This window comes from Cavia porcellus, unplaced genomic scaffold, assembly GCF_034190915.1.
Source record: "Cavia porcellus strain 051 isolate PalLab524CR breed Dunkin Hartley unplaced genomic scaffold, mCavPor4.1 scaffold_25, whole genome shotgun sequence".
In the NCBI taxonomy this organism is placed as follows: domain Eukaryota; kingdom Metazoa; phylum Chordata; class Mammalia; order Rodentia; family Caviidae; genus Cavia; species Cavia porcellus.
The window spans coordinates 34,950,301-34,965,440 of record NW_026947508.1 but is presented as its reverse complement, the minus strand read 5'-3'; the positions used below and the strand labels follow the sequence as shown (position 1 = coordinate 34,965,440).

General features: G+C 50.6%; 1 protein-coding gene across 5 annotated transcripts in view; it reads right to left on the bottom strand.

The window, feature by feature from the left end:
- Positions 1-14,178, bottom strand: part of Rims3 (regulating synaptic membrane exocytosis 3) — a 38,837-nt gene extending 24,659 nt beyond the window's left edge. For 2 of the 5 annotated variants that reach the window (XM_004999751.4, XM_023565802.2), the window contains exons 1-2: positions 14,039-14,178; positions 11,771-11,870 (exon numbers count right to left, since the gene is read on the bottom strand). The gene's annotated coding sequence lies outside the window, so the exon portion shown is untranslated. Of the gene's footprint in view, positions 1-502; positions 522-11,705; positions 11,871-14,038 lie in introns of those variants that run through there. The other 3 variants (XM_063236220.1, XM_003461613.5, XM_004999752.4) reach the window with 3 other exon arrangements.
- Between the last annotated feature and the right edge of the window lie 962 nt (positions 14,179-15,140).

The following is a 15,140-nucleotide window of genomic DNA, read 5'->3' as shown; positions in this document are numbered from 1 at the left end:
AGGGCCTGTATTCATTCACAGAAGGCCAAGGGGGACCCACTTGGGGAAAGGTGGGTGGGTGGTAGGGGCTGGGATGTGGTAGGGGAAGCAGGCAGGACAAGAAAAAATATACCCAGAGTGGGGCGTACATACTAACTTCGCTCCTTGCTGTGCAGACCTTTGTCTCCCCAGAGCAGCTGCTCTAACCCTCATGCACATAACAGCACTCAATTTCAAATATGTGATTATACGTAATATAGACCCACACACACGATATACCCAGAAAGACAAATCACACGTGTTTACAGATATGCACACACGCCCCCAAGATACTCATCCACACAAAGGTACACAGAAGCAGCCACACAGGCAGTCAAGAAAGCCACAGGCATTCAGATTCATATTTGTGTACATACCTGCACATACTCATGTACCCCCATGCCCTGCTCTTGACCCCTGCCCAGCCAGAGGGACAAGAAGAGCCCCATCACTACAGTGGCCAGGGAAGTAGAAAGCATCTTACCCCAAGCCGTGAGCTCTCCAGGCGGAGGCACAAACATGAGCTCTGAGCAGGCGCTTGTGTAAGCTTGAACACAAACACACTTGTGCATGATCCAGCCCCAGATCCACCCTCCTGGCCCCCATCCCTGCCAGACCAGACAAAGGAGCGCATCGGTGAGGTTTGTGGTGAGGAGATGGGAAGGCTGGCGGGGAGCAGCTGCCGTCACCATGGCTACCAGCTGACCCACTTCTCCTCCACCTAGGCAGGCCCACCCAGCCCCGGAAAGGTGGAGACAGGCAGCTTTGGGCAGGGTAGGCCCTCTGCCTGCATGCACAGGAAACGGAAGATCTCTGAGGGTGTGGTGAGGGACGAATGAGCACCAGCTAGGCTGAGTCCTATGTAGGAAGGCCCATGTAGATCAGTCATCCCCTGAGGGAAGTAGGGTGCTCAAAACATGGCCCATACAAGACCTAGCATCTAGGCCTCTGGCCTCAGGGAGCCACACGGGACTGGATCCATCCCATCAAAGCTCCCATGCAGTGCTGGTGTGAGGTGGTCAGTCCTGTGTCTCCAGGCCTGAGCACTCAGCACATTCAAAGGGGAGGCAGACTCCAGACTGGATGAACCCCATCTCTGGTTTGGAGGAAGGTTTGGGACCACCTCTGGCAGGTTGCACCTCTTTCTCTGCACAGAGCTGTCCTGTGCCTTCACATAGCCGGGGGCACCCAAGACAGGGACTGAGAAGAACAACACAGCCTTCTTGAGAGGAGACAGCCTGCAAAGCAAGATGAACTACTTGTGCTTGACACTGTCAGAACTCCCTGTTTTCCTCAGGACAAATGAGAAGCTCTTACCAAGGCCCCAGCCCCATATGAACCAGTCTGTGACTTGCTCCCAGGTCCTACCTTTTGTCCCTACTCTGTATTATGGCCACAAGGTCTTCTTTGCATTCCTAGAAAGTGCCACACTGTCTTCAGTCTGCCTGGAGTGCTCACATCCAGCCGCCCACCCCAAGCTCTGTGGACAGTACTTGTCTGTCTCTCTGCTCTTCCCTCATCTTCACTCAGTCCTGGTTTGAAGGTCATTTCTTCCCAGGCAAGGCTGGTCACCTGTCATGCTCCTCCAGAACTACATAGTGTTCTTTTGTTCTAGACGTTGAAAGATGTTCCCAACAAAATGCTGAGGTCCTACTCCCTCACACTTAAAATGTGGCCTTCGTTCAAAACAGGTTCATTGCAGATGTAACTGATTGAGATTACACTGGAGTAGGGTTCGTTCTAATTCAAAAAGTGTCCTTTAGGTAGATGGTCATGAAGCAGGAGAGTGTCATGTGATGACAGAGGTAGAGACTGGAGCCATGCAGCACCAAGCCAAGAGATGCCAAGGAAAGCCAGCTGTCACCAGAAGGTAGGGTAGCAGCGTGGAATATTCGCCCTCACAGTCTCCAGCACGAGACAACCCTGCAGACACATGGATTTCACATTTCTGGCCTGGAAAACTGTGAGGGAATAAATCTGTCATTTTATGCTGCCCAGTTCATGGGGCTTTGTTACAGCAGCTCTGGGAGATACAGACACTGTTGTTCTAACTTGCTCAGTATCTGTCTCCCCCACCTCATGCCCTGCTGTGAGCTGCTCAAAAAATAGGAACCATGGTGTCTTCACCTCAAATCCCTGGTCTGGCACAAATCTGGCCTACTGCAGGGCTCCGTAAATATTTGTTGAATGAGTAAGTGGCAGTCACAAACATTAAATAATCAGTGTTTGTAGCTGGAGAAAATTATGAGTCATTTTTATTTTCTTCATGACATATTGTGTTTTCTAAAGTTACTACTTTAGAAAGTATATTAATATTATAATGAAAAAACAGCAATAGTTTTCATTTCAAAATATACACTAAAGTAACAGACCTTGCTACCAGTGTGTGCTTGTGAACAGGAAAAAGTTCTCCACTACATGCTTGATAACTGCTTTTTATTGATTAATTGATTTCTCCTCATGTTACTAGAGTGCTTTCTGGAGTCAGATTTATAGACCTTGAACTCTGGGGCCTCTCAGGGTATAGATTCCAGGTGGGAAGGGTTCAGGCAGGACACATATGCTTCTCGGGCATCTCAGCTGTCAGCCCCTTCGCTAGCTTAGTGAATCCGACCAGATGTGGCACCTGAGAAGACCACCCACTCTCTGGCCAAAAGCCATACCCAAGCAGAAGCAAACACACAATGAACACACTTCCAGTGCTTCTTGAACTGAAATGTGCACACAAAATCATTGTTGAAATTCAGATCTTGCTCCCAAGGGTCAGATGGATTCTGAAGTCCTGTACTTCTCACAAGCTGTTGGCAATGCTGCTGGTCTATGGACCACTCAAGGCACTGAGAAGCAAAGATAAAATACCCTGGTCATTCTGTGGAGGGAGTGAACACTTGAGCATGGGAAAGACCAAAGAAGTGTCATGAAGGAGTGAGCTGCACAGCATCTCAGAAGATAGGTAAGATTTAGAGAGATGGAGGTGGTTCTACAGGAAAGCAGTGGAACGGCTGGAAGGAGCATACAGCAAATAGTGTGTTCAGAGGCTGAGTAGTTACAGCAGAAGGAAAAGACAGTTGTGTGACAGGGGACTGGAAAGGGTGGCTGAGAGCAGCCAGTGAAGGGCCCTCAATGTGGAGCTAAGAATTGAGGCTTTAATCCTGTAGGAGTAAAATCTGACAAGATTTAGACGCAATGTTTTACAGAGATCAATCTGACAGAGGGAAGAATCAGAAGAAAGCTGACAGCAGGAAGAGCATTCAGGAGGCTGCTACATCCATGTAGGTAGGAGGGGCTGTCCTGCTTCTGATCTCACCATGTGAAAAGGAAAGGGGGGCCAGAATCCAGGTGGGACTAGGGGGTTGCCTAGAGCTGCTGAAGGGGACAAAGTTGGATAGAGGGGGAAAAACAGAATCCAAGGTGCTTTACAGGAAGGAACCGTAGGGCCATGAGGTTCTGGAACCATAGGACCTAGGTTCCAGAGGACAAACCTGGCTTAAGGAGAAGATGATCCCCATCTTAGTCACAAATCTGAGATAGTAACGCAGCTTCTGCATGGAGGTGTAGGGCAGGGAAGCAGATCCCCTGAGCTCAGAAGAATTAGGTGAGTGGGCAGGCATTGAGTGTGCTTGCAGAGGGAAAAGTGGCACGTAGAAAAGAAGGGGAATGTCCACACTGGGAGGACAGATGAGGAAAGAGGCAGGAGGTAGTGCCCAAAATGAGAGGTGGGAGGAACATAGAATCTTGAACATGGGGAGAATGGGCAGTTCAACTCAGGAGGACAACTCAGGGAAGAGGCCATGACTATGCAGATGGCCAACCTGGCATACCTAAAACACCCTTCTGTGAAGAGGCTAGCACTCCAGCTCTGCTCTAGGAGGCAGGGGAAGCCTAGGACTGAGAAGAAGCATGGTTGAATGGAAAGCAGCATTTAGGTTGGTAAAGGGGGCTGGATCTCTAGAGAAGCTCTGCATTGTAGCAGGATCCTAAGGGCCCTGAGTCTCCTGCGTTCTTTTCCCAGCTCGCCCTTAGCACGTGAAGGGCAATTTCCCCAAGCTCCTAGCAAAGTACACCCACCTGGTTACAGAAGTCCCAAGGCAGAGCAGAGTTTAGGGAAGAGAGAATTCTTTGAAGCAAACCCTTATTGCTCACAAGCAAATGATTTATCACCCAACTGGAAGCCTCTTGAGAGTGAGCAGGGACACCACCAACAATCACACCAGGACCACAGGCGAAGGTGTAAATTAGGACTGCCTCAGGCACACTCAGCTATATGGTCACCCTGTCCCTGGGAGATACAGGATCTTAATAAAATACCCATTTAGTTCCTGCTGCTCCTTCCTCGATGGGGTGGGTGAACTAACAGAGGCAGTCGGCACAGGCAATTTCATCCCTAAAGCTGGCCCCGGCTGAGGAGGCTGTGGCTGTGGCGAGGGACAATCGCTCTGTCTAGCCGGCCCTGCCCAAGCACGGAAGCCACTGCTAGGGTAGAGGCAGCAGCACCAAGGACAGCGGCTCCCACCCTCTCTTGCCCCTCCCCTTGCCTGGTAGACCTGCCTGCCAAGAAGCACAATCAATATTTCATAGGAGGAAGGGGCTCTGGTTACCAGCCCCGAGCCAAACCAAAGAGTGCTGTTCCGCCTGCTGCCTGTCCTGGGGGACCCTCGGGAACCCAGCACAACTGTGCCCCAGCCCAGGCACTGAGTATGTCCCTAGGGTCCATGCTTCCCCGCACCCCTCCAGGCCCAGAGAGCCCTTCATAGCCGGCCACACACTTTCACTCTGCCTTCCAGACACACCACAGAACCAGACACACACGCTGCACAAAGAGCCATGCACACAAAGCAGCAGGCACACACCACATCTAACATGAAAAGACACCTAGACACAGCACACACACACAAAAAAAAAAAACAAGACAGTTGTCACACGTATAATAGAGATACAGTGACCATAGACCACACAGACATGAGACTCCCACCTACCACAAACACACAAAGGCACATGCTGAACAAAAACTCTCCCAAGGAACCTCAGACGTATCTCATGATGACCATTTGCGGTAGGTATGCCACATAGTCACATGCCCACGCAGCAGAAACGATGCCTGCACGGAGACGCTCATGCACCACGGACACACAAGAACACATGCCCTGCTCTGGTCAGGCCCCCACCCCTCACTGTGAATGTGGGTCTGGACAGAGGCAGACAGGCCTCCCTCCCTCTCATCTGCCTGCTCGGCTCTGGCCCTGGTTGTGGGCCCTGTGGAGAAATCCATGTGCCCTCAGAGGACTCCTAGAAGATGCTATCTAGTCCCAGGGGCAGGTAGTCTAGAGCACAAAGGTGGGGGCAGAGGGACTGGAACCTTTGAGAATTTAAAGCCTCTTGGCTTTATGGTCCCCAGGCCATAGCTCTGGGGCACACAGTGCCAGATAGCTTTACCCTCACTGTGGCTCCCAGGGCCTCACTGCTTGTCTAGAACCCCTGGGCCTGCATTATGCATGAGGACCAGGAAAAGTGTGGGGTGTGAGGCTCCTGATCCCTACCCCAGGAAGGCTCCACCGTGCCCTCAGAGATGAGGGGCTCCCTCTATCCAGACTCTCCATCTCCCAGAGCCCCCTTGCAAACAGGTCATGCAGATGGTGGCAGATTTTCTTGTCTGCAGGACAATCATGATAAACAAAAAAGAAAAAACAAAAACCCAATCCAGGGTGAAAGGTGGCACAGGGGAGCAGACTAGCAGGGCAGAGAGACCCCCAAATTTGTCACATGGTGGAAGGTACAATTTCAAGATTAGTGCGGTCACATTTCTGACTTCCTGTGCCACTTTCTACTTTTACCTTAGCCACATGACATGGTCTCTGTATGCCGCCTCAACTATTTCTGCCAAATCCACGTGCTCCTGTGTTGTAATGTCCATTTTTTTCTGTAAGTTGACACTTTTAATGTAACTAGTTCAAATATAAACTGTGTTACTACTAAAAACAGAAGGCCAATATCGCTTCTAATAAAGATTATGACAGTAAAAAACAAAACTATATTATTAAATTCTAGCTACATAGAGTTGTCAATCAAAGCTCTCAGCCTGGTCACAGAGCTCTCTCTGTTCAAAAGGGAGGGTAGCAAGTATTGAAAGTTGAGGAAAACACACTAGCAACTACACTGACACTTTCTCTGTTGCACGACCTTGGACTTGCTAGAGTCGAGAGGGAACCAGCCTCCTCACTATGTGAGATGCTGTTATGCAATGGCAGGTGCATAAGCCCCCCAAAAGTCATATCACCCAGCTAGGGAACCCACCCAGTTTGTCCAGCTCTTGCAGCAGCTAGACACAGCAGCCTGCTGGCACCATGTTGTTGCCACCCATTCTGGTAATAACAGTTCTGTAGAGACTGCTCAGTTCCTTCCTATTTACAAACTGTCACTGCTTCCTCTACCTAATATAGCCCCACAGCAGGAATCATCCCCATTTTTGAATGACAAAAGTAAGCTTAGAAGGTTTCAGAGATTTGCCCACAGTCACACGAATAGGAGACTTGACTCCCACTCAGCTGCCTGTTTTGTTCTACCGTGTCCGACTGTCCTATAATCAGGAGCCCTTGTGCTGGGCTGACTCTGTGCCAGGTAGTGGAATGGAGGGAGGATGGTAACCTGGTCCATGAGGCCCACAGTTCCCAAGGGAAAACAGTAAGTAGCAGAGATTAACAACTTTTACTCTGCAGTCACGTTGCTATTTCCCTAGTCTATAAATGCCACCCCTCTGAGTCTCAGTTTCCTTGTCTGTAAAAACTGCGGTGACAATAGTAGCCTTCTTATAGGATGTAATAATACATATGCAGTGTCTAGCATAGAAGTGGTCAAATACTGTTGATTACTAGAGCATTACAAAGAACACAATCATCATAAGTGAAAAAGGGCTGTCTGCAGGGAGTGGGATGCACATGGTATGCTCCTTCATTGAGGACAGGAAGTGAGTTAAGAATCAGAGGACGCATAAGATTTTGGTAGAGAAAATGGTTCTGACCACTCATGTTTTTTTCTTCCCTTTCCATTCATCCAAAGAGAGGGGAGGAAATTCAGGATCTCATCCCCTCCTTTCTCTGCTCAGGCCTCTGAATTATATATGACAGGTTCCAAAGGCCACTCTGACCACTGCTGCCCAAGAAAGAGTCCTCTTTAGGTCACAATTGAGGTCTTTTTTCTCCAGGTGCTGTCCACAGGGAAGACTGAGGCTCAACCCACCTGGCCACACTCATCTTGTACAATCAGGACTCCAGCAAAGCCATATGAAATATTTTCTCATTTAACAAAGATATCCACCTCCTTTTTAAAATGGGCACCAAGAGGGCTGGAGATTTAGACCAGCAGGGTAACCACCTGCCTGGCAAGCACAAGGTCATAAGTTTGATCTCTGGAACCAAAAAAATAAAAATAAAAATAAAATAAATGTTCCATGTCTGACTTGGTGATCCTTCCCAGAGGGCTGTAATTGCTTGGCTCTGACCCCCTCAGAGCCAATCAGATCCTCTCCTGCAACTTAGGAAATGGATCTGCCAAGCCCTGAGTTGTTGCATCTCTGAATGTGTCTGGAACCAAGGGACACAATAAAGGACTATGTCTGGCTTGGTGCCTGGAAAAGCAGAGAAGTCCAGTGTGTGGTGACAGGAAGGCAGAGACACCGAGCAGAGTACGATGGACTGATTCAGCCTCTCTCAACATTGCAGGTCCTACCTTCCAAAGGCCCACACTCCTCCTTCCCCTCAAATCCCAGAAAATCCACATACACTTATAGTAAGCCCTTCTTGTTACTGAAGCTGGTTTGAGTGGGCTTCTGCATATAAGCAAAGACTTAATTAAGACAGGAAAAAAAAGCTGGGAGCCAGAGATACAATGATGAATAAGCCTGGGGGAAAAAACCCCCAAATCTATAAATCAGGTACATCTGTAATCCAAACACCCGGGGAGGCTGAGGCAGGAGGACTGCCAGTTTGAATCTAGCTTGGCAATTTAGTGACTTAGTAAGACCTCCTCTAAAAATAGAAAATAAAAAGGACTGAGGATGTAGCTCAGTGCAAAGGCCCTGAATGAACAAAACAAAACGAAACACCCCCAATCCTATGCCTGCCCCGGAAGAGCCTAGTCCAGCAGGAGACAGTAAGAGATGGGGTTCCCTATAATATGGCAAAGGCAGGGTGGGCTAATATCCAGGGGACAGAGGTCTGCACAGGCTTCACAGTAAAGCAAGGAAGCTGAGCCACTTTTAGGGAGTGCAGGACATTCTCCACAGAGACAGAGGGGGTGGGGAGGCATCACAAGCACAAGGAGCAACAAGAGCAGGTGCACAGAGGCACAGAACAGCCCAGTGTGTGTGTCGGAGGAAATGCCAGGTGTTCAAAGTGTGCTGCGGAAGCCAAGGAGATGGGGTGGACAGGGACTCGGGCACAGATCATAAAGCGCTTTGAATACCATGATAAGAAGCTGAGGCCTTTTCCTGCCAGCAATGGGGAGCCATTGAAGTATTTTAAGTAGCAGAGGGTGACAGGGTCAGTTCTGTGTTTTGGAAAGATTGCTCTGGGGCTTATGGAAAAAGGACTAGAAAAGACAGGCCTGGAGGCAGAGTGGCCATTAGGGATGCTGCAGGCTGGTTCTCCTACTCTTTCATTAATCAACCAACTCCTTGTGGACCTACTATGTGCCAGAGTGAGGCAATGCAGGATTCCTGACCCACGAAGTGCACAGGAGATCAAGATGCTGGGGAAAAAATTCAGATAGGCCAAGTATCACAAAGCGCAAGGTCCTGTGGAGGGGGTGGTGTGTCTGCATGGATAAGTAGGACTTAGCAGGGTCCCAAGAAGGGACATACAGGTCGGGATTAGGGACAACCAATGTGAAAAGCCTGCACCTGAGGGAGAACGTGAATGTAGATGATACAAAAAATAGGCAGGGACTAGATCATATAAGGCTTTGGAGACTGTGTCATTAAGTCTGGATTTTATTCTAAGTCCTGCAAGTCAAACATTTGTCTTTTTCTTTTTTTGGCTTTTTGAGACAAGGGGTCATTGTATAGTGCAGGCCAGCCCTGAACTCACTATATAGCCCAGGCTGGTCTCAAACTCAATCCTCCTGCCTCAGCCTCCCATGTCCCGGGATTATATACAGGTGCTACCACACTGGCAAACATTTATTTTTAGATTTCTCTGTCTATAGTGTAAAAAATGAAACCAAGGAGGCAGGAACAATAAGGTGAGGAGCCCAAATATGAGGCTGTCACCAATGTCCAGGTGAGCACTGATGTCTACAGGGGGCGGTGGGCAGGAAGAGGGTCCTTAAACCCAGAGGTATTCATGAAAACTAACAAGACTTGTTGAGGCTTGGCTGTAGGATGTGGAGGCGAGGAGGGGGAAGAGTCCAGGAGAATTTCCAGCTTCCAGCTTGAGCAAGTGGGTGGATGATGGTACCAGAGAGGAGCTGGGGACCCTGGAAGCAGAGCAGGTGTGGGTGGGTAAAGCTCGGGACTTGGGTTTGAGCCTGAGGCTGAATGTCTATGTCCAGGAAGCAGTGAGATATGCAAACCCCGAATCCAGAAGACAGCGTTAGTTAGGATAGTAGAGATGAGGAATGGCAAAGGAGGGGTCAATGGAAAGAAAAGAGAGCACAACAGTTCTGGGGAGTCATGGGAAAAGCAGAACCGGTGGCAGAAGGACCAGGGGCCCTGAGCTTGGAAACTCAGAATCCTGAAACCCAAAGGTTACCTTCGCTCAGCCCTTGGAAGCTGAAGTTTGGCTTCCCTTCTCAGCAGACACTTTCCAGTTGAGGATGCCCTCCTTTTCCCTGGGCAACGTTTTCTCCTTGGGCAAAGCCAAGTTCTCCTTCAGGGCCAGCTCAGGAGGACCCTTCTCCTGAGTGCCGGTTTCCCTGGCCCAGGCCTATGCTCTGCAGCTGGACAATCTAGCTTGGAGTCCTGCCTCTACCACTTGATAGCTGTGTGATTTTGGCCAAATAATCTGTTTCTTCATATCTATACGGTGTAGACAATAGTTATACTGAGCTGCTTGAAGACAAGCATGGCAAGTGCTTGACATCACCAGGGCACAGTAAGCATCAAACAATCCTTCCTATGATTAGTGCTCCACCTAAGTTGTGCCCTCCACCTTTTATATTCTCCAGGAGGAATTACTTGCAAGTCTGTCTTTCCCTGCCTCAGCCTACCCCTCAGTGATCTGTGAGCTATGTAATATGCAAGGGCCGGTATTAAAAGAAAACACAGGATCATCCCTTGTTCAAAACTATTAAGACTTTCAAGATGGGGACAACAGATAATTAAACAGAGTACAGAGTCTTTTTTTCTAAGTTCACGAACTCTTACAACCCACTCCCTTTACCCCCAGTCAGCCCTGCACCTGGTCCAGAGTAAGTATCAACATCCATGAAACAGAGTAAAAAAGCCAACTGACTGAGATTGGGCTTTGTGATTTCTACCTAGAATTTCACTTTATCCTTTATACAGAAAGTTTAATACTAACCCCATTATACAGTTGAGGACACTGACGTTCAGAGATGGGGTGTACCTTGTACATGAGCTGCAGAGCTAGCATGTGAACACAGGTCAGTCTGGTGCCAAAGCCCTGCCTCTTGCCTTCCGGTTCTCCAGGGAGGTTAAGAAAACCTGGCCCCAAAGGGCTAAGCTTTGTCAACAAGGCTGAGATGCAGTTTATCCCAGAGAGAGGGAGCTGGAGGGACTAAGACTGGTCCCCTTTCTCCTGGGACAAGCCACACAAACAAGCACTCCCTGGGTGCCAAAGCTGCTGCTACGCAGATAGAGGGTAGGAGAAGTCAAAAGGTCACTGCGTGAAGGCTCTGCCTGAAATCCATGGACCCTAGCCTATACTTTTAGGAAATCTGACCCTTTTCTCTGCTTAAAATCTTTTAGGGGCTGCCATTGGCCTTTGGAGAAATTTGAACCCCTCCAGTAAATATCCTGCTAGATTAAGGTCCAGCCCTGCCATACCTGGGCCTCTTTCCCCATTATACCAGGCCCTACATGATGCCCTTCTTCATCTCCATGTATGTCCCCTTGACTCCTTGGTACCCCTCATGCCTCAGCAAAGTGTCACTTTCTCCAGGAGACCTTCCCAGACTCAAGGACAGGTGAGGACCTCCAGTGATGGACTCCCAGCCTCTCCAAGTTCCTCCTTTCAATGCCTATCACACTGTAATTATCTTGTCATGATCTTGCTAGAATGCCAGCTCCACGAGGCAGGGGTATACCAGTTCACAGAGCTTGGTACCTCCTTAGTTCCAAGTGGACTGAAGTGCATCCTTCTGCAAGAAGCAAGAAAGTCCTGTATTCTTTTTCCTTTCTTACCACTCCTCCCTGATCCTCTGGTTTCTTGTCCAGGTATCTTGAGCTCCAAGTGTGAAAAGCCCAACCTTGCATGGGGAGGAGAACCCCCATGTGAATTAAGTCCCTTCTACCTGCCAGCCATGGGCTAGGGGCTGTGTATCAGATTACTTCACTTCATTTCCTAATCTCTTTCCAGATGGAGTGGGTGGGTATGGATGCAAATTAATTCTATTTTCCAGAGGAGACTGAGGCTCAGGAGTTTAGGATAACATCTGAAATGGCAACAGGATGGAAACGGAGCACAGAGGATACATCTCTTCTCGGCCCCAGACCTCACACCTCTGTGACTCACCAAACCATGCCAGCTCCCCTGCACTCAGAGAACATTTGTTTTTAACCCACGCCCTCAGTCCACACCTCCAGACCACGAAGCTCTTCTTGAAGGTCAGCGGTCCACCAGTGTGGGAGATAGCCTCACTGTCAGTGCTAGAGGCCAGTGTCAAAAGTCGCTCCTCCCCTGCATCAAAAAAAAAAATGCCAGTGTGGGAGAGAAACACCGCCAGATCAGCCAAACAGTACTGGTGGAGGTACCCCCATGGTCAGCAAACTGCCAATACAGGAGATATACCCTGTACCCTAAGTCAGTAGAAAGCCAACAGCAAAGACATTGCCACATCAGCAAAAGGGCTGTGTGTGGTACTTCCCCGCACCCTCTCTGCCTGGGGGTGCAGAGACAGTACTCTAAAGTGGGGCTCCCAGGGTGGGAAGGGGCCCTGGAGCTGCTGTTGCCTAGGGAGAAGGCTGCGGCTGGGGAGTGGGGTAGACTCAGGTGAGACTTCTCACATGGCACTAATGAAATCAACCACCAGCCTGCCCCCTCTCTCCCCAGGGACCCTCCAGGCTTCAGCTGATGCAATGCCCAGCCTGGATAATTGTTTTTTTTTTTTTTTCCTCCTTAAAGGGCTAGCTGCTATTGCAGCTGCAGACATCACCCAGACCCCTGACAGATCCCACTGAGTTCAGCACTTGGGCAGGAAGAAGAGAAACCCAGAGTAGCAGCTTCAGGCCTGAACTCCACAGAGTAAAATCCAATTAATATCCAGAGATCAGAAGTGTTGGTGAGCAAGAAGGGAGACAGAACAGCTAAGACAATGACACAGACCACATGCCTTGAGAGAAGGGACTATGGTCCCTAGCATCTGGCTCTTGCATATCTCCCTCAAAAAATACCTGGCATGGGAGTTACTCAAGAGTTCAGGAGTTGTCTACTGGATTCTCCTGATTGCCAGGCACTGGGCTAAGCTGCTCAAATCCACCATTTCATTTACTCCTAGTTGATAGGTCTGTTTACTGAAAGGGGATCAGAGAGGGGAAGTGATTTATTTAATATCACATAGCCAGAAAGTGGCAGAGCCTGGGTTTCAAGCCAAGTTTAACTGCTCAGAGCTTCATACCCTGTAAGTGTAGAACCCCAGGAAGTGCCTAAGCCAGGCAGCGGCACACAGAGAGAAGAGAAGGGGTCTGTGGGCCCTAAGCAAACTCCAAAAGGCCTTAGTGCTTGGTTTAAGCACAGGTTGCATGGGCCACATCCCCAGCAGGCCCTTGCCCAAACAGAGAATGCCCCATTAGGCTGACCACATGCCCCTAGGGACACTTGGCAGCTGCATGATTACAGACTAATTGGTGGCTGGCAGCAACTAAGAGAAAGGCTTGTTAACCTTTTGGTGCCCAGGCCCAATCCAAGGACCACAGACTTGAGAAGTCATTATGGGTAGCAGCCTTCCTCCTGACACCCAGGCAACACCCTAGGGCTACATTTGGACTGAAACTCACCCAGGTTCCTGAACGCTGAAGGGCAACATTTAAACCGTCCCCCAACGAGCAGTGTCAGACAATGTGCCCCTAATCTCTAGCCTAGGGTAGGAGCACTGCCCTCCTCAATCCAGGGCCACAGGAGCTATGGGCTGCCGCTGAATTTCCGGACCCAGCATAACCAGGAAGAACCTCCACTCCTCAGAGCTGGGTTGTCCAGAGAAGGTGACGGGACATAGGATCTAGGCAGCCAGAAGGCCAGCCATTTAAGATACCCTGCCTGAAGGACAAGGTGTCCAAGTTGTCCACCAAGGGTCCCACCAACCCTCCCTGAACCCTGTGCTCCCCACCACGCCACGCAGTTACCGTCTCTTCCAGTCTTCCTCTTCTTACCCTAAGGATGGAGCCGCACCACCCATCTTTTTTTTTTTTTTTTCTTATGGAGTGGAAGATACTCTGGGCCCATAATGGTGTCATGTTGGGAGGAAAAAGTGGCTGCCTCTCAACCAGGGCACAAGCAGGAGAGAGAAAGGCAGGTTGCCTTCCAGCTCCCTTTCCAGGCAGGATCTGAAGCACTTTCCAAAAATGCCACGCAAGGCAATGCTGTTGAAGACGAAGGCCCCAGGTGCCCTGAGCAACAGCAAAGAACTCCAGTCTCTGGGGTCCCCTTCCCCATTTTCCAGGCTTCCCTGAGTCCCCCTGCCCCTAGTCCCCCGTCCCCACGTCGTGACTCGGCCCCCGCCCCCCAGCCAGGCTCTGCACACTCAGACGCCGACGCCGCGTTTCGTGGCCGGAACCCTCCCTTTGCGCGCTCGCCGCACCGCAGCCCCCTCCCCACTTCCACTCTCAGGCGAGCCAGGCCTGCTGCCTTACCGGGTGGTGGGGCTGGCGTCCAGACCCGGAGGGGGCTCCGCAGGCCGAGGCGGCTCCGCAAGGCGGGGCAGGTGCCGCCCCGGGACCCCGCCCCGCGGACCCGGTGGTAGGCGCGGTCCGGCCCCCGGGTGGCCCAGACTCTGAGCGGGTGGGAACGCGGGGCGGGGAGGGGCGGCGAGAAAAGCTCACGGGGGCATCGCCCGCCACCGGGCCAGGCAGCTCCCCTCCGACCGCCTGCGTCGCTGATTCTGCAACCGCCACGGTGCTCAGCAGCCACCGGGTGCAAAGCCCCAGCCCCGGCTGGCGGGAGGCGAAGAGGGAGGCGGGGCCTGAAGGGGCGGGGCACTGTCTGGTGGGCGGGGCCTGTGAGCGGGGCGGGGCCTGCGGAATAAGGTTCGTGGAGTCGGAGGTACTGTGCCTACGTGGGGTAGGTCTCTAGATGGTGGCGCTCTAGACGGCGCGGAATGGCCCTCAAAAGAACAGATGCGGGATCTGGGGCCACCTGGAGCCTCATCCCTGTCCTTAGGACACTCCTGCCGCCTGCCTGGCCGCCCCCCTCCATCATCACCCCTGCCATCTGTTCTTTCTCATCCTTCCTTCCCTTTGAGGACCTCACTGGCACCGCGGTGCTCGATGCTCCACCCAAGCATCAGATGGTGAGAGAAGGAGAAACAACTTACAAACATCAAGTCCATTTTACAGATGAAAAGGAAACTCAGAAGAAAAAGACTTATCTAAGTGCTTGCTATGAACAACACGACCTTTCAGCGTCCTTTTTGCACAGAGACTAAAGGAGTGTTCACCTTGCAAGTTAAATTACCTGCCGGCTTCTCTGAGTGCAATATTTTCAACCTGGGATTTTCTCCCCCGGGGGACTTTTGACAATGTCTAGAGATTTTTTATTTTTACAGCTTGTGTATGTGGGTGTGTGTAGGAGGTGCTGGCATCTAGTGGTTAGAGACCCGGGATGCTAGCAGACTTCCTCCAATGCACAGGCCAGCCAGACTAAAGAATTGTCAAGTCCAAAATGTCAGCAGTATTTTGAGGTGTCCTGTTCTAGGCCTTGGCACATGCCTACTTGAACTCCTAAGTGGACTACATG